This window comes from Gossypium hirsutum, chromosome A10, assembly GCF_007990345.1.
Source record: "Gossypium hirsutum isolate 1008001.06 chromosome A10, Gossypium_hirsutum_v2.1, whole genome shotgun sequence".
NCBI lineage: Eukaryota > Viridiplantae > Streptophyta > Magnoliopsida > Malvales > Malvaceae > Gossypium > Gossypium hirsutum.
This window is the reverse complement of record NC_053433.1, coordinates 97451025-97475468: the sequence shown is the minus strand read 5'-3', so window position 1 is coordinate 97475468 and position 24444 is coordinate 97451025. Positions and strand designations below refer to the sequence as shown.

Genomic DNA, 24444 nt, shown 5'->3' with positions numbered 1-24444 from the left:
AATATAACTTAGGGATTTCTACAGGTCAAGTCAAATGAATAAATCATCTGATTCAGAGTCAAATAACAAGTGAAGTCTAGGTGGATTTTTCCTTGGGTATTGTCTTTATCAATCAAATTTTCCCAAAAGCTTTTCCTCAATTTCTCTCTGTGCACTCTTAGTTTAGTTAATTAGTTTTAATAAACAAATCCCTTAATTTTTAGGCTCGATAATAAAAAGAAAGTAATTACTAGTACTATTGGTTCCTTTGGGTTTAACAATTCAGTCCTGCTAAAGCTATACTACTATTCGATAGGTACACTTGCCTTCATCATGATAATAGTTAGTTTCAAGAACAATTAATTATAAATTTTTAAAACCTATCGCGAATATCACGTATCAAGTTTTTGGCGCCGTTGTCGGGGAACTAGGATATTAGGAACACTCGATTTTTATTACTTTAGCCATTCTACTTTATTTGCAATTTAAATTTTTATTTTCTTTTCTAATTTTTCTTTTATTTGTTCATGGCAGGTTTTTGTAGTGTATGACTAGAAGAAACCCGTCGAGACCATTACTGTTTGATAGTGAGTTCAGTTTACAGAAGTCGAAGAGAAATAACGCAAAGCTTACGATACACAGAGGAAGAGCAAGAGGACGATACTTCAACCACAATCGAGAAGATGGCTGAAAACCAAGAAAATCCGCTACCTCCTACGATTGCTGTTAATCAGAATCCTGCTCTGCGCACTATGTATGATTATGCTAAACCTTCTTTAACAGGAACTAAATCGAGCATATTTAGACCTGCTGTAGCTGCAAATACTTTTGAACTGAAACCTAGCACAATTCAAATGATACAGTAATTTGTTCAGTTTGATGGTTTGCAGGACGAAGATCCCAACGCTCACTTGGCAAACTTTTTGGAACTATGTGATACATTCAAAATTAATGGCATTTCTGATGACGCCATTTGCCTTCGATTATTCCCTTTTTCATTGAGAAACAAAGCTAAACTGTGGTTGAATTCGTTACCCCGAGGGTCAATCACTACTTGGGAACAAATGACCGAAAAGTTTTTATTAAAATATTTTTCGCCAGCTAAAACGTCTAAATTACGTAATGATATCTCTTCTTTTGTGCAGATGGATTTAGAAACACTCTACGATGCATGGGAGAGATACAAGGACCTCTTTAGAAGATGCCCTCACTATGGGTTACCACTTTGGCTACAGGTTCAAACATTTCACAATGGCCTGAATCATTCGACTCGACAAATGGTTGACGCAGCCGCTGGTGGGACTATCAATAATAAGACACCTGAAGATGCTTATGAATTTATAGAAGAGACGTCACTGAATAATTATTAGTGGCAGGTCATGAGGACAAAGCCAAGAAAAGTAGTCAACGTTTATAACGTCGATTCGGTCACCATGCTCTCTAATCAGGTAGAACTCTTAAATAAGAAAATTGATGGTTTTCTTAGTTCATCACAGGTTTACCCAGTAATTCAGTGCGAAGCAAGTGGAGGTGGATCAAGCAATCCAGAATACCTACCCTATGGCCACAATATGGAGAACGAGCAGTTAAATTACATGGGTAATATTCCTCGATCTCAAAATAATCCTATAACACCCCAAACCTGGCCCAGACATTATGGCTGAATCTGGCGTGCCACATTGAAGTGTTTTAACGAAAACCTTGTTTTCATTGAAACCCTTCCTTAAAAAGTTACATCTTAAATACATGGAAAAAATCCTTTGTCTGTTGCGAAGCTTTGCTTAAAACATTTGAGTTAAGAAAACTTATACATTAAAACTTTAGTTGCAGAAACATAGTATTAAAAGAGAACTATAGCTTAGAAAATCCATGTTCCAATTCTTATAATCACAACGCACAAATTTAATAATCCAAACAATAATAAAAGGGGGAGGCCTTATTACAATCCATACGAAATGAAAATTTCTTAATAAACGAGTAACTTAAATACTTTTAAAACAAATCCAAATTGTCTTGCTAGCTGGCCACCCAGAGTCCCTCCAGACATCGAACCTCCTACTGAGCATCACCTGAGAGAAATAAAAGAAGGGGGTGAGTTTTTACAAACTCAGTGTGTACAACCCTTGACAAGTAACAAGCAAACATCATTCACCATACAACATACATGCAATGCAATACAGTGCAACCCACCCCAATAATCCCTCCACTACACACCAACTCCGTCCCCCAGTACACATCATGTGGGGATATAAATATCGACCCACCCATCTGATACACTCCAATGGTAACCCGGTTGAGGAACTACCTTCATTGCAGTAAGCTGCCAATCACATATTGGGCTTTAAAAGCCGTCGGTGGATCCACGGTTGTCAAGCAACCATGCGACCCTTATATACTTCCTCCATTCCATAATTCCCAACCCATATGCATCCTAAACAGAATATCATATGAATGCAATAGATATACATGTAGCAATCATAAATCTTACACTCATCGCATAGGGGTATTTTGGTAATTTTCCTTTTATTACGAGTTTTTACTCACCTTGGCCCGTTAACAAATCTCGTGAGCTAAGATGAATGAATACTATGTACCAAGTAGGATTCTAGAGAATAGGAGGTGGGTCATTAAGACTGCTTAAGTACCAAGCTGTCCCTTGATCCAATCCTAGACATGCACATACTCGTTGCCACACCTTAACCCTATGACTTGTGCACCGTCCTTAATAAATTAATTAAGTGTTATGCAGTCACAATATATTAGGCCTACAACCTCTTACAAAGCCAAGAAAAATCCACATACCTATATATATGGCCCACTAGCCCAATCTCTTCCATATGGCCCATTAGACCCATTCACATTTATGTGGCCCATTAGGCCCAAATCACATTCATATGGCCACTATTTACAGTCATGCTCACATACAATTTTCCATCACATAACATCAACTATCAATTTTTGCCTATTATGGGCCCAATAGCCCATCGGGCCCATTTAGCCCATTCTGGCCCATTTGGTCAATTCACAACCCAAGTCCATAGAATCGCCCATGGGCCTCAAGCCACCTATCGGTTTCCCCCTTACGAGTCTTCGCGCACTCGCAAGACTACCGTAGCCAAACTTTCAGCTTTTCGGGATTTGTCGATCTACTTGTGTGTGCAGTGTATGTACACACCTGGTAAGCAAGCGTGCTGCGATTCCCTTAGTCACCAACCTACAAACAATATCACCCTTCCATTAATCGTATGCTTAACACATATTTTACCCAAAAAAAATCGAAACCTCACCTTAACCTTACCTTGAACACCAATCCCTTATAGTTTTTCCTTGATCACGTATTCCTTAGATCTGTATTAATCTTACTCATTAAAACCAAATACTAGGGGACTAGCGTCCAACATAATTCACACCCTTACCTCACTTAAGATCATTCGGCCAACCTTAGCCAATAAGAGAGAAATACTTACCAAAACTGCAAAACACCTAAGGAGCAATTCGACAGAGAGCTAAAATCAGAGATTCGGTACTAATTCCTTACCAAAGTTGATTAGAAAGAGTGAGGGAGGGGACTAATCGGTATTAACAGTACTAGCCAAAAAAGAGATAAGGTACTTACACAAAAAAAAATAAAGGGCCCAAGGGAAATTCGGCTTTTCGGCTTCCAAACTAATATGGTGAATAAAGTTTATTTGGCACAAATTAAAGAAGAAGAGTAGAAGAAGGAATTGGCTAACCCAAAGGGTAAATCAAAAGAGATCTGAGGAGAGAAAGAATGGCAAAAGAGTCAACTAGCAAAAATGGAAAAGCCAATCGACACTAGAAAAAATGAAGAATGGTGCATTAGCCTAGGACCCGTAAACTCAGCACATATTTATAGCCTCTAGCCAAATTGTCTGACCCTCAATTCCCCATTCGGCTCCATCACTTCCCCTTTCTCATCTCCTCGTTTTTCTCCCTGATAACTCCCCAATCTATTTCCTAAACTTGCTCTTCTGAACACTCCCCTTAGAATCCATTTTCACTTCACTTCCAACCTTCTAGAAGGCCAAAATTAAACTCCTAAAAATACTAAGCTAGGATTCGAACCTCGGATCTCCTTGTTATCCACTAACGCCACCTCCCTACACCCTAAGTGGCGTCACTTAGCCACTCCTCCACAAGGCTTTTTGATGCCATTTTCCCTATCTTTATTTAAAAGCCCAACTACTCCCAACCCTGGTTATTTTAATAATTAAATTAAAATTCCTCTACCACAAAACTTGAACCCAGAACTTCTCCAACATACCTAGACACTTCAAATTCCTTAAACCCTTAAAGCCAACATGTCATTTATCATTTTCGTGCTCACTTAAAAATTTTATGAGACCCAAAGCCCATTTCATCTAGGCCCAAAATTTGGGGCGTTAAAAATCCATATAGCAATACTTACAATGCAGGAAAGAGGAATCACCCAAATTTTTCATGGGGAGGCCAAGGGAATTAGAGACCACCACCACCACCTCCAGGCTTCCAACAACCACCCTACCAACAAGAGAAAAAGTCAAACCTTGAAGAGATGCTAACAAAATTCATCTTGGTGTTCGAAACTCATTTCTAGAATACCAAGACAACACTTAAGAATCAACAAGCATCGATTCAAGGGCTCGAAACTCAGATAGGATAGCTCGCCAAACTAATTTCTAAAAGATTACCAAGAAGTCCACCTAGTAACACTGAACCCAACCCAAAAGAGCACGTGAAAGCAATTACACTAAGGAGTGGGAAAATGTGAGCTGAATATGAAAAGAAGCCACCACAAGAAGATGACAGAAAGGAGGTCAAACTCAAAAACAATGACAATCTAATGCTAAAAGAATATAAACCACCAATGTCATACCGAGCAAAGTTGAAGAAAGACCGCATGGATGCACAATTCGGTAAATTTCTTGAACTTTTTAAACAACTGCATATTAACTTACCTTTTGTTGAAGCAATATCGCAGATGCCTACATATGCAAAATTTTTAAAGGAGCTTCTAACAAACAAAAGGAAGTTTGAAGACTTATCTACATTGGAACTTAATGAGGAGTGCTCAGCCATACTCTAAAATAAACTGCCAACCAAACTAAAAGATCCAGGAAGTTTACTATTCCTTGCTTAATTGGTAGTTTGAATGTTGATAAAGCACTAGCTGATTTAGGCGTCAGCATTAATTTGATGCCATATAAAATGTTTAAACCACTTGGTCTTGGGGAACCTAAACCTACTAGGATGAGTATTCAATTAGCTGATAGATCTGTTAAATATCCTAGGAGAATTATAGAGGACGTACTTGTAAAAGTAGATAAATTTATATTCCTTTTGATTTCATTGTGCTTGACATGGATGAAGATGTTGATGTGCCTTTAATCTTAGGTCGACCATTTTTAGCCACTGCTAGGGCTGTAATTGATGTGATTGATGGTAAATTGGTACTTAGAGTAGGTGATGAAGAAATTTTAAAATTTATGATGCCATGAGATTTTCTGGGGAACAGGATGACTCATGTTATTTTATCGACTCTATTAATCATGCTACTCAAGATTCTTTTCAAGAAATCGTACACAAGGACACGATGGAACTATGTCTCACCCAAGGAGAGGGGGTGAATGATGATTCTGAGGTAGGAACCGAACTAAACTCCAATGAAACCTCCCCAAGCCTAGCAGAATATGAGAAAATTAAGGTAAAAGATGAACTTAAGCAAAAACCCTCTATTGAAGAACCTCCCAAACTGGAACTTAAACAATTGCCGAATCACTTGGAATATGCATTCCTAGGAAATAATTCTACATTACCTGTAATTTTTGCATCCAACTTGCAACCCAAGGAGAAAGAGGAATTACTCCAAGTATTAAGAGAGCATAAAAGGGCCATAGCATGGAAAATTTCTGACATTAAAGGGATCAACCCTTCTTTTTGCACCCAAAAAATTTTAATGGAAGATGAATATAAACCATGCATGCAAGCCCAAAGATGATTGAACCCCAACATGAAGGAAGTTGTTAAAGCTAAGGTAATTAAACTCCTAGATCCTAGAATTATTTATCCTATTTCTGACAATTCTTGGGTGAGTCCAGTGCAGGTTGTTCCAAAGAAAGGAGGCATGACTGCTGTAGCCAATGAAAAGAATGAATTAATCCCAAAAAGGACAGTCACAGGTTGGAGAGTGTGCATTGATTATAGGAAGCTAAATGATGCCACAAGAAAAGATCACTTCCCCCTTCCATTCATTGACCAAATGTTGGAAAGATTGTCAGGGCACATGTACTACTGCTTTTTAGACGGACTCTCTGGCTATTTCCAAATCCCAATAGCTCTTGAGGATAAAGAAAAGACGACATTTACATGTCCATACGGTACGTTTGCTTATCGTAGAATGCCTTTTGGATTATGTAATGCTCATGCTACTTTTCAGCATTGTATGATGGCCATTTTTGACGAACTCGTTGAAGACGTCATGGAGGTATTTATGGATGATTTCTCGATTTTTGGTAACTCTTTCCATCTCTGCCTCAAAATTTTAAAACAAGTGTTAATAAGATGTGAGAAAACAAACCTTGTGCTTAGTTGGGAAAAATGTCAATTTATGGTTCAAGAAGGTATTGTGTTAGGACATAAAATTTCTAGTAGAGGGATTGAGGTTGATAAATCTAAAATTAAAACCATTGAAAAACTACCTCCCCCTAATTCGGTTAAGGCCATTAGAAGCTTTTTAGGACCTGCTAGGTTTTATAGAAGATTTATTAATTTTCTAAAAAAGCTAAGCCTTTGACTAAATTACTAGAAATAGATGTGCCTTTTAATTTCGATCAGGAGTGCTTAGAAGCATTTAATACTTTAAAGGATAAACTGACTAAAGCTCCAATTATAATTGCACCTGATTGGAATTCACGTTTTGAACTAATGTACGATGCGAGTGATTTTGTAGTAGGTGCAGTTTTAGGACAGCGAAGAGATAAACATTTTCAACCTATCTATTATGGTAGCAGAACTTTGACAGCCACACAAGAAAACTACACCACCACAGAAAAAGAGCTGCAAGCTGTAGTTTTTGCATTCGATAAATTTAGGCCATATTTAATATTGTCTAAAGTTGTCATTTATACTGACCATTCCGCTCTTCGTCACCTTTTGACTAAAATTGATACAAAACCTCGACCCATTCGATGGATCTTATTATTGTAGGAATTGACTTGGAGATTAAGGATAAGAAAGGAGCTAAAAATCTCGCAGTTGACCATCTCTCCAGGCTTGAAAACTCAAGTATCAAAGAGCCAAATGACATTGAAATAAATGATTCATTCCCTAAAGAACAATTTTTTTCTATATCTGATTCTGAGGTACCTTGGTTTGCAGATATTGCAAATTTTTTAGCCGCTAACATTATCCCAAAAAAGGTTGACACATCAGCGAAAGAAGCGATTCTTCACTAATGTAAAAAACTACTTCTGGGAAGACCCTTTTCTTTTTCGTAAATGTGTAGACCAAATCATTAGGAGATGCGTTACAAGGACAGAAGCATTGAAAATATTGGAACATTACCACTCAAGACTGGTTGAAGGACATTACGGCTGAAATAAGACCGCACATAAAGTCCTTGAATCAGGTTTTTATTGGCCCACTCAATTCAAAGACGCCAACAGGTATGTTACTTCTTGTGACAAATGTCAAAGATCAGGTAATATATCCAAACATGATGAAATGCCTTAGACATATATGCTCTCATGTGAAATATTTGGCGTTTGGGGTATCGACTTCATGAGTCTATTCCCTAGTTCATTCGGGAATAAATACATCTTAGTAGCTGTTGATTATATGTCCAAATGGGTTGAAGCCCAAGCTTTACCTACTAATGATGCTAGAGTAGTAGTACGATTCCTTAAGAAACTTTTCTCTCGATTTGGTACACCTAGAGCAATTATCAGTGATAGGGGTACTCATTTTTGTAACGCCCAATTTAACAAGAACCTTAAGAAATAAGGAGTTCATCACAGAACAGCTACCCCTTATCACCCTCAAACTAGTGGCCAAGTCGAAGTAGCGAACCGAGAGCTTAAACATATCTTAGAAAAGACAGTAGAATTAAACAGGAAGGATTGGGCGATGAAAGTAGATGATGCTTTATGGGCTTATAGAATTTCTTTTAAGACTCCTATAGGAACATCACCTTACAGACTTGTTTATGGTAAATGTTGTCACCTACCTTTTGAATTAGAAAACAAGGCATTCTGGGCTATAAAATTTCTAAACCTTGACCCTAAACTTGCAGGTGAAAACAGGTTGATGAAGTTGAACGAGTTAGATGAGTGGCGAGCCAATGCATATGAAAATTCGTGCCTATACAAGGAAGCGACGAAGTGCCGCCATGACGCCTGTTTAAAGCAACGAAGACAATTTAAAGTTAGAGATCTTGTCTTGTTATATAACTCGAGGATCAAATTGCTTCCTAGAAAGCTTAAATCACGATGGTCAGGTCATTTCGTAGTTCAAACTGTGTTTCCATATGGCACAGTAGAGGTAAGTCATCCATCACAAGGCACTTTTAAGGTAAATGGACATCGTCTCAAAATTTATAACGGTGAGAATTTCAAAGACGATAAAGAGGAGCTACGGCTCCACAAAGTTACCTGAATATACCCACAAGGTAGAGTCAAGCTTAGACTATAAACAAGCGCTACTTGAGAGGCAACCTGAGCACTAACAGTGTCAACTTCTTTAAATTTTAGTCTTTAACATTTAATTCACTAATTGAGTCACTAAACACAGGATTTCCAGAACCACACAGCCAGGCACACGGGTGTGTCGTAGGCCATACACATACCACGGGAGGCAACACAGCCGTGCGATACGGCCATGTGAAAACAAAGCAAAAACATTTCCCTAACATGGGATCCAATAAGTTTCCACGACCGTGCGACATGGCCGTGGGCAATCCTGCCAAATTAACACGAGCATGCGACACGATCGTGCCCACCGACCGTGGTCGAGCCTGTCAAAATAACACGGGCGTGCGCCTGCATACATGGGCATGGGAAAAGAGAATGAAGATTGACACGGTCATGCAACATGGCTATGTACACCAATGCACCCAATTTCGAAAACCACCAAACGCACGGGCTGAAATGAAGGCACACGGGCGTGTACCCTAATTTCTTTATAAACACCTATTATTTATTTTATTTTTATCTTTATTTTTTTTTGAAATTACTTTTTTTCCTTTTAATACTATTTTATCTTGAGATTTTATAATTTTTATTCGGTTATTTCTTTACGAGTAATTATGCTTCTTTATATTTCCCAACAAGTTCCTGATTCTATCACAATTATAAGGACCTCCGAAGCTCACTATTACTTAGAAACTTGCAACTCTAGTGGAAAAGGTTCTCCACGACTACCATGTCCTGCTTGACCACGACCATACCTACAAGAGATATAATATTCTTTTGGCGCAGCACTTGTGCAACCTAACCTCTACCACCACCGGAATATCCTCCTCCGCCCTCATCAGTACCTTAGCCGATTATTTTCCATAACTCCAATTCAAGGAGTCCATTCATAAATCAGGAAGTTTCATTTCTCTCCCTATCTTGTGATCTTATATTTACATTTTCCAGTATATCTATCTTTGTACATTGAGGACAATGTACATCCTAAGTGTGGGGGGTTATTTATTTCATTATCTGAAAAAAAATCCCTGATTTTGTTTTATTCTCATGTCATGATTAGAATGAATTTTGATTAATTTATGATTTTTATTGATATGTCTTGAATTAAAACATAGGCATTCATGCATTGATTGTTTAAACTTTAAGACATTAGAGAATCAAGCATGATAAGTTGATTTTTGAGAATTAAATGTTCTAGGTTGTTTCCCCAAGTTTAGGTGTTTTCTTGAATAGAAATTCACAGTTTTAAACATCAAAAAGCCATAATTTTTGTGAGATCTTGATTATACATGTCAAGACCACACCATTTGATTTGATATATCAAGATGATAAAGGCACTTAGGTTTAACCCACTCACTCCACACAAGCCTATCTTCATAATTAACCCTTAGTGAACCCCTTTAAGCCTAACAATCCACTAATTGATTGAACCTCAATATTAACCCATAACCCATTATTGTTGAAATCCCCTAATTTGATCCATATTTTTGTCGAGATTTTATTTGAATTAATTGCTTAGCTATGTTTTATTCTTCGTTGCAATAATTAAGTTCTATGCCATTTGAATTGTTCTTAAAAAAAACAAAACAACACTTACATACATATTAGTAGTAATTCGTCATTTTTGAGCTTGAGTGTTAATTCCATATTCTGAGAAGAAGCTCACTTGTATTCAACTAATAATTAGTTATTTTTCTAGTTAGGTGATTTCTTCAATTCAATCTCGATTCTAACCTTTTCTTTCAGCTTGTGACCATACTCCCTAACCAAAGCTACGTTACAACCCTCTAAAAATCTTTTGATTGATGTTTTATCTCAATTTATAGTGGTGGAGATTTGATTTTTATGCAAGCCTCTGGTAATAACTTTACATATTGACTAATGAGTACTTTATTTGATGTCCTTAAACACCTCGAGTAATTTGAGTGAATCTTTAGTGAGGATGTTAAACTCTGTGATATTTTGATCAAAGGTGATTACTTAGATGAGAGGGGACACCTATGTTTTCATGATAAAATGCTCAACTTGGAATGGTTGAAACTTTGATGTACTTTTAGTTGAATTTTCAATGTATGGTTACTTATGGATTATTTTGAGATATTATTGATAGGGATTATAAATTGAGAAGACTTTATTTTGATTGTGAATTGAGGATTTTGCTTGAGGACAAGCAAACGCTTAAGTTTGGGGGTATTTGATAAACCGTGCCTATTCAATAGCCTCGACCACGGGCTAGAGTAATCACACACGAGCGTGTCACATGGGCGTGTCCCTGCCGAGCCCAAGTATAGCCCTACTCAGAAAAGGCCACTTTTGAGGGATCTTAGGCATTCTAAAGCCTATTTAAACACCGGAGGAGGCACTTAGAATAGACACACAGAGTAGGAGGGGTAGACCTTAGGGCTAGTAACTCAAAATTTCCTGTGGATCTCAAAGGTGATGGATGAACAGAGTTAGGTTTTGGATACAACATCATCTAATTTATAAACACCCATAATAGCCGAGGTTGAGCTGCTATTAAAAAAATAAAAAACACAAACCTTGCTTTTTTCAAATAATGAGTTCATAAAACCATGGAAGAACATGAAAAGAATGGCATAATCGAAACCTAAACGAAGAAACTTTTTGAAGAAAATAAGTGATGAAATTTTACAATTGAAGAAAATACAAAAGTAAAGGTGCCATTTGATTATTTGGGAAATGGGTTTTGGAATGGAAGAAAATGATTGAATAAATTTTAGAGAAAATAGGTTAAAAGGAAAATTGAATTTTAAGTGAAAAAGTATGAAATTTCAAAACAAGAGTTGAAAAGGGGGAGAATTAAAAAAACTCTATGCCTGCCCTTGTGAAAGAACCGATGAGGCATAAGCTATGGCAATACATACGACTACTTGAAATCCATTAGTATATCATACAAGCTATACTAGCGAACTTCTAAAATCCATAACTATAGATCTATGCTACACCAACAGATACATGATCCAACAATATAAATTATTACAATACTAACGGGTAATTATCCGTTGTTAGAGTATGGTTTTAGCGACAAATTTTGCCCGTCAGTATATAATTGATATAGATCTTCATATGTAAACAAGTCTCAAAATAAAGTTTATATAATTGAGAGACTTGCATAGGTGAATGTACAAAGAGAATTAACATTAAATTTGTTGTAAAGCCCTGAATTTGGGCCTAGAAGTATTGGGCCTTAAGTATGGGTCCGTAATGAGGTTGTATATAAGTATTTAATTGTGCTAGGAAATGACACAATTGTCTATCTGCTTCAGTAGTTAAGTGTTCTGAGTGTTCTGAGAAGTGTTGGAGAAATCTTGGGTTCAAACCTGGGCTTTAGCAAAAAATTTGGTTTTAAGTGAATAAAACCCTGGGTGCTTGGATGAAGGCCTTTTAAATTATTGTGTTAAATAAATGACACAAGGAAGCATGTCGTCTAGTGGTTGTGGCGTCATTAAGGTTGCAAGGGAGCCTAGGTTCAAGTCTTGGCTTTTGCAATTTCTTTTGGTTTTTCTTTTAACGGAACCTGGACTTTGGCCTATAGACCTTATAATTAATTGAGGATATTTTATGACAAAAAAAGAGCCTGTGGTGGAGTGGCAAGGTGGCGTGTTGTGTAACTGTGAGGCCTAAGGTTCAAGTCTTGGGATGCGCAATGGAGTATTTATTTTGCTATTTGAACTGTGTAGGAGGTGGAGTTGGACTGGAACTCTATGGTTGAAGTGGTCATATAATAATAAGGAATTTTCCTAATGGTTGAAAGTAATCCCACATCGGGAAGCTAACATGAGAATTGGTGAGAAGCTGGCTTTAAATAGAGCAAACCAGATGAGTTGGTGAGAGGGAAAGTGATTAAGACTCAATGCAGGATGTGCCAAGGTTAGTGATCGTGGACTTCGGCGCGTTCTCATAAACAAGTGTGTATTCAAGCCCATATAAAACACTTCAATGTGACACGCCAGATTCGGCCATTACATCTAGGCCGGGTTTGGGGTGTTACATTTAGTGGTATCAGAGTCAAGTTGCAAAATTCAGCTGTGGATTGGGTTTTAAAATGGAATTTTTGAAAGAACTGTTTCAAAAGATTTGGAGTATTTGAACTATTTTACTGGATATTTCCTGAGAGCGTGGTTCACCGAGTCTCTGGCACCAAATCCGTAAGTTTCTGAAACTATTGTTTGTTTTCATTGAAAAGCAGTAGATAGAAATACTATGATTTTTTAGACATTAGACTGTATTGTTACACTTGAATTTAGAGCTTGTAATTATTCTGTGTGTGTTCTAGAAATGGTATGCATGTGATATTTATCCGCTCCGATGGATAGATGGTTTGATGTGTGCTTATATTGTTAGGATCAGAGTGCGCAGCGAGAGCGTTGTGTGGTAGGCTAGGTTGTGCGACTTTTCTAAAAGTTGGAAATTTTGAGGACAAAATTTCTTTAAGGGGGTAGAATTGTAACACCCGAATTTGAGCCTAGAAGTATTGGGCATTGAGTATGGGTCCGTAAGGAGGTTGTATATAAGTATTTAATTGTGCTAGGAAATGACACAATTGTGTATCTGCTTCAATAGTTAAGTGTTCTGAGTGTTCTAAGAAGTGTTGGAGAAAACTTGGGTTTAAACCTGGGTTTTAGCAAAAAAATTGGTTTTAAGTGAATAAAACCCTGGGTGCTTGGATGAAGGCCTTTTAAATTATTGTGTTAAATAAATGATACAAGGAAGCATGTCGTCTAGTGGTTGTGGCGTCATTAAGGTTAAAAGGGAGCCTGGGTTCAAGTCTTGGCTATTGCAATTTATTTTGGTTTTTCTTTTAAAGAAACCTAGACTTTGGCCTATAGACCTTATAATTAATTGAGGATATTTTATGACACAAAAAGAGCCTGTGGTGGAGTGGCAAGGTGGCGTGTTGTGTAACTGTGAGGTCTAAGGTTCAAGTCTTGGGATGCGCAATGGAGTATTTATTTTTCTATTTGAGCTATGTAGGAGGTGGAGTTGGACTGGAACTCTGTGGTTGAAGTGGTCATATAATAATATGGAATTTTGCTAATGGTTGAAAGTAATCCCACATCACGAAGCTAACATGGGAATTGGTGAGAAGCTGGCTTTAAATAGAGCGAACCAGATGAGTTGGTGAGAGGGAAAGTGATTAAGACTCAATGCAGGATGTGCCAAGGTTAGTGATCGTGGACTTCAGCGCGTTCTCAAAAATAGGTGTGTATTCACGCCCTTCTTTGTTGGAAGTCAGCAAAAGCCGAAAAGCCAAAACCTCGACATTCGGGGCCTCACGAGTGTCCGAATGCACGAGGGGCGAACTGAGCCCACAAATCATGGGCGATAAATTGTAGAGGCCGCCACAAGCATTCTCGTGTGCTGAGGCTGTTCTGGGCCTCAATGGGCTCGTGGGCCCCACATAGATTGAATCTTCAACTTGTGATAATTATTGGACTGGGCTATGTAGGTCACATAGCCATATATAAATTTGGGCTAAATAGGCCACACGAGCATATGGACCCACTTGGGTCGAGTAATGGGCATTGGGCCATTTACACCGTTATGTCTATTTAGGTTACTTAAGTCGCTCGAGGTGACGATGGAACTTCTGTTGGGTCATTAATACCCTCGGTTTGTAAAATTACTGAAATACCCTTGTAGTGTAAAATTACTGAAATACCCCTGTAGGGTAAAATGACTGTTTGCCCTCGAAGGTAAATGACTAATTTGTCTATGATTTGTATGACTGATTTTGTTTATGACACTTTTCATACATGACATACTGCTTGGGATTGGGATATTGTTATGGAGGAAGAAACCGTATTGGTGGCTGTGCCACATATTTTGATATTAGCAGCTTTGCTGCGATTCTAGTTAGTGCCGCAACCGGTGCTAACACTGTAAGTGTAGGGATGGCGTGGGTGATTTATTCCCCACAGGTAGTGCAGGGTTGGACGGAGGTAAGTGCAGGGTTGGATGGGCTATCATGCATTATTCATATGGGTTTGATTCTGATATGGGCTAGGTCCAATTGATATTGATTATGAGATGGGCTAGGCCCAATTGATACTATGATGGGTTGAGACCCAAATGTTAATGAATCGGGCTTTGGCCTACATATATTTTGAGTTGGACTGTTTTGTTACTGAATTGGGCTCAAGCCTAGATTGGTTCTAAATATTATTTTTGACTGAATGTTTCGATGCCAGGGGATTATACAATGAGTTTTCATAAACTCACCCCGTTTATTAACTGTGCAGGTAATCCCCAGCATTAGAAGGATTGGTGCTACGAGGGACTCGGAGATGGCCACACAACCGCTATTGTAACACCCCGAACCCGAGACCGTCACCGGAGTCGAACACGAGGTGTTAACAGACTTTTAAAAATTTTCCAGACACTGCCAATCTGCGTAATAGTCGCTTTAAAAATCATATCTTGAGTTTCACAACTTGAAAATTTGTTTCGTGATTTTTCCCTGAAACTAGACTCATATGCCCATCTACATAATTGTTTTTAGAATTTTTGGTCAGGCCAATTAGTACAGTTTATTAGTCAAAGTCTCCCATGTTACAGGGATCGACTACCCTGACCTTTGCGCATTACGACTTGGATATCTCCTTGTACAGGGCTACAATACTGATACCGTTTGTTTCTAATGAAACTAGACTCAAAGGGGAATCCACACATATAAGGCATGACTTCTAATTATCTCTGGATAATTTATGGTGAATTATCAAAGTCGAAACAGGAGATCCAGAAACCGTTCTGGCCCTGTTTCACGAGAACTTTAATATCTCTTAATATACTGTCCATATGATTTTTTTGTTACTTTCATATGAAAATAGATTCATCAAGGTTCGATTACACAATTTATTCACTATTTAACTCCATTCCTAAAAATTTTTGTGATTTTTCAAATCCACACCACTGCTGCTGTCAGCATCTGTTTTCAAGGTAAACTTTACCTGTTCCGTGGTTACCATGGACCAACTAGGGATTCGTCATACATGGGTCCACATATGATCATATTTAGCCATTCCAATGGCTGATCAATTGCCCAACACTTCCATTCCAAACCATAGTCACATCATGAAACATATAAACATACATAAACACAAATGGTCTAATGCCATACTCCACTTCTACAAGCCATTTTCGCATGGTTGTACACACATACATCACAAAAAGTACTTAAAACAACAAGGGGTAGTCCTATACATGCCATATCCAGAGTTCAACAAAAAGAGTACCAAAAGAGCTTTGATAGTGTGGATGACTTCGACTTCGTTGATCCCGAATCCGATAGCTAACGAACAAAATCTATAAAACAGAGAGCCAAAGCAACCGGGTAAGCAATTTAAGCTTAGTAAGTTTCAAGTAATGAAATCGGCTTTGATTAAAGTATTACATTCACATAGCTAACTGAATCACTTTATTGATACACATTCTCATAATCATACTTACTTCACACTCCATCAACATATATACACACAAGGTATCAACCTATCTAAAAGCCGAAAGTTCGTTAGCCGATTGCACGAATACTATTTAAAACGAATCGACTTTTCCGAAGCACATGCAAACATACCTTATCGTTCGGGTTAGTCGAGCGTATTAATTGAATTAGTTACAGCACAAAACGCTCACATTCAAACCCAAGTCTCTTCGAAATTTAGCCGGATATAACCGCAAGCACGATTGCCTTCGGGTCTTAACCCGGGTATAGCAACTCGCACGAATGCCTTCGGGTCTTAGCCCGGATATATCAACTTGCATAATTGCCTTCGGGTCTTAGCCCGGATTTATCAACTCGCACAAATGCCTTCGGGTTTTAGCCCGGATATATCAACTCGCACAAATGCCTTCGGGTCTTAGCCCGGATTTATCAACTCGCACAAATGCCTTCGGGTCTTAGCCCGGATATATCAACTCGCACAAATGCCTTCGGGTCTTAGCCCGGATATATCAACTTGCACAAATGCCTTCGGGTCTTAGCCCGGATATATCAAATGCTCATGCACACATATATCTATAATCTTAACACATCCATATCTTATTTTCGTTACTAAGGCTCAAACACAAATCATTTATTAAACCTTTCAAATTTCGGCTCAATAGCCACTCACAAAGAGCATGATTTCGATTGGCTTTATAACTTAGTCTCTATGCACATTCGACTATCCGTCATAGTATGACTAATCATTTCAATATAATTCAAGTAGGGTCATTCCTCGAAGACTTACCTCGGATACTTTGAATAGTTGTGGATAGACTACTCGATCACTTTTTCCTTTCCTTTATCAGATTTTGACCCCCTTGGCTCTTGAGCTTGATTCAACAAGTAGATTTTATTAAATAACTTATCAAATTAGCGATTCGATTTAATACATGTATACCATACAACTAAGTACAAAAGATGTTATTAACTAGATATTAAACATCAAACATATGCTCTACTCATGTACCAACGAACATGATACTAGCTCAATACCATGCATAATCGAATTTATTTAGCATCATTTAGTTTTATATAAATACACATATCATCCCAACTCGACACAAGAGTCAAATTCATCACTCAAACATTCACACCAATCTATTTGAATATCTTGGCCGAAACCCTCAATTGGCTAACATAGCCTTAATATTTCAATATAAACATGTATACATCAAAGGCAATTTAAAACACTTAGCCCTTATACTCAATAATGAAACCAACCCGTATACCTAATTATTTAACACATCACCTCCAAATGCATATATTAACTAACATATATCCAATCCACATGCCAAGTTACCATGAATAAATTAAACTTATATATATATATAGATAACCTTTCACACCCTTGTATCTAGTGTCATGAGAATAGCCGAATGTCCAAATTAACCAAGCTTAAAGATTTAACCTTCAACACTTTAATGATCCACAACCTATTCTTCAAGGCTTCAATTATAAAGTAATTAACATTTATACTCTTGTGCCGAATTAGCTAACACTTATAGTCCATAGCCGAATCTCTTGATGATTAAGCCTCCAATTATTCATTTCAATTACCCTTACATTTTTACTTATCAAAGCCGAAACCCATACATGACATTACTCATATCATTCAAACTCACCTTCTAAAAAAAAATCATGAACAATGCCGAATCCTTAAGTGTTCAAACCCCTAATTTACTCAACACATTCTTCATCAAAACTTAAAGGAAATAATCAAATTCCTTCTTTAATAACCATAGCCGAATGCTCCATCCATCCATCAAAAATTCCAAGTTTTCAAATGGGCTAATATGGAGCTAGCTAAATGACTTAAACTAAGCTTAAAATTTCAAAACTAACAAAATTTTACTAACCTTCTCAAGCTTCAAGTGACCGAATGCTACCCTCCTATCTTCCTCTCTACAATCGGCCAAGAAGAACAAGGTGATAACCTCCCTCTTTCTTTTTTTTTCTTTTAGTATCCTTAGTATTTCTTTTATTATTTCTTTTCTTTTACTTAAAATAATGACCACTTCATGGAAATTTACCACATAGTCTAATATATGCTCCATCATGACCGGCCACTATGCACACAAAAGGAGTATTTGACATGCAAAGCCAATATTTTCACTACATGCTTAAATAGGTCCTTATAAATTAACCTATCGCATTTCAAAAGTGTCACACATAAGTCCTATTAACTAGGTTCACATGCAATCGACTAAATCGAAGTTTAAAACTTTCACACATTCATATTCACATATTCTAGACAATAATTATCACATCCAAATACTTCGGTGACTCGGCTTAGTGGTCCCGAAACCACTTCCCGACTAGGGTCAATTTAGGGCTGTCACAGCTATTGTTTCTGATTTTCTTTTAAGTTATCTATTTACAAGTACTTATATTTGATCTGGGTTGTAACAATGCCTCTTTTAATTTCTGGTTCTAAATTTGGAATTTTATATATTGTCTTATAACTGTTGGAGCAGACTACGGTTTTTTTTCCAAAACACTGCGTTTTCGCAACTTAACTTTTAAACATCACGTTTTCGTAAATCGATTACTTTTAAAATTAACTTCCGCAACCTAAAAAGAATTTTAGGAATAATATTAATAAGTTTTCAATGTACTACGTTTTAAATAAGAAGGGTTTTTAATAAAAACATGGTTTTCGTAAAACATTTCAATGTGACACACCAGATTCGACCATAACGTCTAGGTTGGGTTTAGGGTGTTACATTTGTTCTTGTGAGAACCTTATTGTATGAATGTAATTTTAATAGTAAAACCTTACATTATGGTTTTACTTGTTGAATTCACAAAGGGTTAATTTTGTAGTGAGAGTATTAAGTCTTCAAAGTACAAGGTTGAGGGAAATTATCATTCGGGTGTGATTGAGTAGGTTCACTTTGTGTAATTGTTTAATAGAATGGACATTTCTTACTGAATTAGGCTCCGTAGACGTAGGGAAATCAAACTGCGTAAATAACCTTATTGTGTATTGTTTATTTACTATTTTTCTTTTAGTGGTTGAAGGAGTGCCCACTGCCTTGGCACCACTTCACTTGTGTAGTTTGATTCTCAACAATGGTTAAGTTATTTCAGTGAGGGTTAAAATCCACTTTATTAGTTTTTCATCAATTAATATCCAATACAATGATCATTATCCTTCAAATGTGTAGGACTCATGTAGGACCTATCCATTAAATGTAAAAATCAACTTGCAAATAATGATAAAACATGTATTGGATATTAATGAATAAAAATAATAAAGGAGTAGAGCCAAACCTAACATAATAAATAGTTTCTTGTTAGAGATATTTGATTAAATCAGACTTAATTTTTAATGGTGACTAAACTAACTAAAATTACGATAAAGGCAAGCGCACCTATCGAACAATAGTATAGCTATGGTGAGTAGGGAATATCGTATCCATGAGAACTAAAAGTACTAGTAATTACTATTTTTCTATTATTCAACTGATAAATTTGGATGATTATTTTTAATCTAAAATTAACTAAACTAATTACTAAGAACGCAACAGAGAGAGAAATGAGAAAATAAATGAATAAAACCAATGAGATAGACAATACCCAGGAAATAATCCACCTAGACTTCACTTATTATTCTAAATCTAAATTAAATGATTTATTCACTTGCACCTTGATCCATAGAAATCCCTAAATTATGTTAATATTTCTTTCGAGAGTAAGAACAACTGACTCTATGTTGATTAATTAAAATCTCTTTCTAATTAAAACCCCTATTGTCATATTAACTTGATCTATAGATTCCCCTATTAGATTTGACTCTAATCTGATAGATTTATGTCGTCCTATTTCTAGGATTGCATGCAACTCCACTCAATTATGCTAGATCTACTCTTAAACAGGGACTTTTGCTCTACTGAAATAAGCACATTAAATTTGAATCAATATCTTAGAAATATTAAAACAAGAAATAAGCATACATAATTAAGAACAAGAATAAAATATTTATCATGTAATTCAGAAATCAAATAATAAGATCCATCATAGGTTTCATCTTTCTAAGGTATCTAGGGAATTTAGTTCATAATCTGGAATAAAACCATCTCAAAGTTAGGATAACAACAAGACATAAAGAAACCCAATAAAACTTCTAAGGAAATTGAATGGAGATCTTCAATCTTGAAAGAGATCCGTTTCTGAGTTGAATCCAGTGGCATTCTTCGAGTCGTTTCTTCGTTCTTCTCTACGTGCCCCCTTAGGTCTTCTTCTAATTGTTATTTATAGCCTTTAGAATGCTTAAAAAGCCTAAAAATTCGGCTTTTCCACGTGTTTAGGAAATAGGGTGCGAAATTGACAAGGGTTGGCACATAGGCGTGCAGCAAACCCGTGTGGAAATGCGCAGGCCATGTGACTGTTGAAAACAACTCTTTTTGCTCGATTTTGGCTTTTTTCACTCCTTTCGCTCCCCTATGCTCACCTAAGTATAAAAACATGAATTTAAAGGATTGGGAGCAACAAATTCACTAATTTAAATAATAAATCATCTAAAAACACATCAAGAATGGGATTAAAAACATGTTACTTTTATGGCTTATCAAATATCCCCACACTTAAGCGTTTGCTTGTCCTCAAGTAAAATCCTCAACTCATAATTAAAAATCATTCTTTTTCAACTTATAATTCTCAATCAATAATGTTTTGTCATAATTCAAAAATAACCATACATTGATAATTCAACTAAAAGAACACTAAATATTCAAACAATCCAAGTCGAAAATTTTTAAAGCATGAAAACATAGGTTTTTCCCTTTATCTAAGTAATTACCTTTAATTCAAAATCGACAAGAATCGGCATCCTCACTAAAGATTCACTCAAATCACTCAAAGTGTTTAAGGTTCAAAAATAAGCACTCAATAGTCAAACATGAAAAGTCATTACCATAGGCTTGCATGAAAATCAAATCTCCACCACTATAAAATGAGATGATAAACAAATCAAAAGGTCTTTAAGCGGTTGTAATGGAGCTTAGGTTAAAGGTGTGGATAAAGGCTGAAAAAGATGGTTAATATCAAGATCGAATTGATAAATTATCAAACTAAAAGAATAAACAAATTCTGAATTAAAAACAATTACATCAATCGAAAAGTATTCAAGAATAACGCGAGCTTCTTCTCAAAATATAAATGTAACTGTTTAAGCTCAATTAACATAAAACTAAGTAATAATTAATATATATATATATGTATATATTTTTTGAATTTCTTTTTCTTCTTCTTCTTTTTTTTCTTTTTGAAAATAATAAGAAATAATTCAGCAACTTAAATAAAAGGCTTAATCAGGTAATTAACCAAATCAAATCTCGATAAAAATGGAGTCAATAAAACAAGAAAAATTCTCAATGAACAAAAAATGAGTTATGGGTTAACATTAATGGGTAAATCAAGAAACGGTGTGTTAGGCTCAAAGGGGTTCACTAAGGGTTAATTATGTAGGTAGGCTTTTATGAGATAAATGGGTTAAAACCTAAGTGCCTTTATCATCTCAGTATATTAAATCAAATGTGTGGTCTCAACATGCATAATCAAAGGAAGTTCTAGAATAAGAAATCATTATTGACACACTCATAACCAATAATAAAAAGGAGCAAGAAAATGTATGCTCTAAAGGCTCAAAATCTAACAAAAAAGTTCTAGTTTTTTATGTCAATCTTGCAAATCTCAAACTTCAAGGTAATACCTCAATTCAAGGAAACAACCTAAAAATTTTTAATTATGAAAATAGATTTATCATGCTTGATTCTCTCATGTCTTGAAGTTTAAAACAACAAATGCATAAATATCTATGAATTTAATCTAAAACACATCAATAAAAATCACAAATTGATAAAAATTCATTCTAATAGTAGTATGAGAAAATTACTTAAACATAAGACATAATTAAGAAATTTTCTAATAATTATATAAATAACCTCCCCACACTTAAGATGTACATTGTCCTCAACGTACAAACAGATATAATACAGTATAAACAAAATATCATAAGAGAGGGAGAAAACTGAAACTGTCTTGAATATTGGATAAAATCACCAGAATAGTGAAAAGATAAATTGTAGTCAAATCTAAATGTAGAGCACGATTCCGAGCAAACTAATAAGAAAATAAACACTAATAGTGAAGAAGATTAAGGGGTTAAAACTCAATTAGAAACAACCATAAAAATAAAAATATAGTTCAAAATATAAAAAGACATAAGTCTAAGAAAATAACAATAAACATAAAAATAAAACTAAAACTAAAATAAAACAAATGGACTCAAAGGTCCTCATCATCAGACGCGTCGGTGTTGTGAGTCATTGGTGCTAAAGAGGAAATATGGAGATGCTGACATATTTGCTGCAATGTCGCGTCAATACTGTCAAACCTTTGAATGCAGTACTGCTCGAACCGCTCGAAGAGGTCTACTAAAGTAGCAGCAAAAGAAACAGGACGGTGACTCGAATGTGGAGGCTGAGGTGGGTCCTCGTGATGGTGAGGAACATCATCAGTGAAGTCCTTGAGTTCATTTTGAACGTCAGAATGAACTAATTGGTATTGAAAAGGATCTACAAAATGACACTGCTCGATCATCTTCATATAGATCATGCTCGAGATTCCCTGTGGGGACATCTGGGCGACGAGTGTAAGTGTAAAGGACTGCTCCAGTGTGTCAAGGAGACTGAAGTGTCGAGCAAGTCAAGTCACATAAAGGCCTAAATAAATGAGACCCTTCCTGTGGTGGTCAGTCTGATGGCGAAAGGCTAAGGCGATGAAGTATGCCAAATCAAAGATATGCTCGGTGGCCATGCTCCATAGAAAATAAGCATCATGATTACTAACGACTCCGGTGCTCTCTCTCCTACTGGTCAAAGTGTGAGCTAAAAGTGCATGAAGATACCGTAAAGCCAGAGAGAGAGAAGTCACCTTCGAGCGAATCACGTCATAAAGTGTCGTACTCACCGTAAGCTCTGCGCAACAACGAGATGGTGAGTAATGGATGTGCCAATGTAGGCGAAGGAAGTTCTCGGCACTCATAAACTCCTCAGTGTAGAGTCTTATAGCAGCGCCGAACTAGGGGACACTCATATGGTGCACCAAACCTCAAGTCTGAAAGTAATGGCGCCCGGTTCGTCATGAGTCATCATGACTTGCTGTAGAATAAATGTCGAGCAAAACTCCAACGTTAGCTCCATGTATGTAGGCTCGATGATAGAGAAAAATTTGTCCCACAGAGATGTGGTAATAAAGGCGTGCACGTGATCAGCTAGGTGGACCTGCTCCAATGCAGCCTAATCAATACATCGGCTTAGGTCGAGTGGTCGCACTCGAAGGAGCTAAAATAAATTCTCATAGAGACCCGTTAAAAATCAGAGATAATGGTGGCAGGCTTCGGCAGAGGCATTCGAGGAGGAGGTTGCATCAAGTGTTTTCTACTTTTTTGAAGTGGGGACAACGACCTTGGACTTGCCTTATGTGTTTGTCATGATGTAACTGAAATAAAATAATTCAATATCAAAAAATACGCATCGCCAAATAAACACATAAAGAAGCTGAGAAACAGTCATGTAAATTAAAATGCAAAACTAAGAATCATCCTAAGACTCGCATCAAAATCTCAATCGTCCAAATATAAAATTGACTCTGAACACACTATGAACCAGTGTCAAGTAGGCAATAATAATACAATAGCATTAACAATTGAAATACGAACACATAATAATAAAAACATAAAGAAATAAATAAATAGAACAATAGTCATATAAATAGTGAGAAAGGAATGTAAAATAATAAACTAGTGAATAATAAGAATAATAGCTATAAACGACAACAATAGCATGAAGAATGAACATTAGATGATATAAAAATAAAATAATAATAAGAGCAGCAATCAAGTAAAAATGTATACATATAACTAAAAATAAAATAACCACAAATAATAAACAAATAAAATAATATAACTAATAAGAATAATAAATAAATAACAATAATAAAATAAAACAAATGGTAGTGGATGGTGACCGGAGTAAATGGCAGTGAAGTAGTGATGGTTCGGGCGGCACTGACTATTGTAGGATGGGAAGAAAGGAGGCAGCTGTAAGGGTCGGGGTTGGTGGAGGGTGAAGAGGAGGAAAAGGAAAGGAGAGGTAAAAGGGTCAAAGGGGGTGCATTCGGGATGGAGTGGGGCGATGAGGTAAGGGTGGCCGGCGCGAGAGGGTGGGGTGGCAGGTTGGTGGTTGGCCATGATGTGGTGTGATGGTAATG

General features: G+C 36.5%; 1 non-coding gene across 1 annotated transcript; it reads right to left on the bottom strand.

Annotated features, from left to right (window-relative positions):
* Positions 1 to 1091: 1091 nt before the first annotated feature.
* Positions 1092 to 1198, bottom strand: LOC121209120 (small nucleolar RNA R71). The gene has a single exon (XR_005904237.1). It is a non-coding gene; the product is annotated as a small nucleolar RNA R71 (small nucleolar RNA).
* Between the last annotated feature and the right edge of the window lie 23246 nt (positions 1199 to 24444).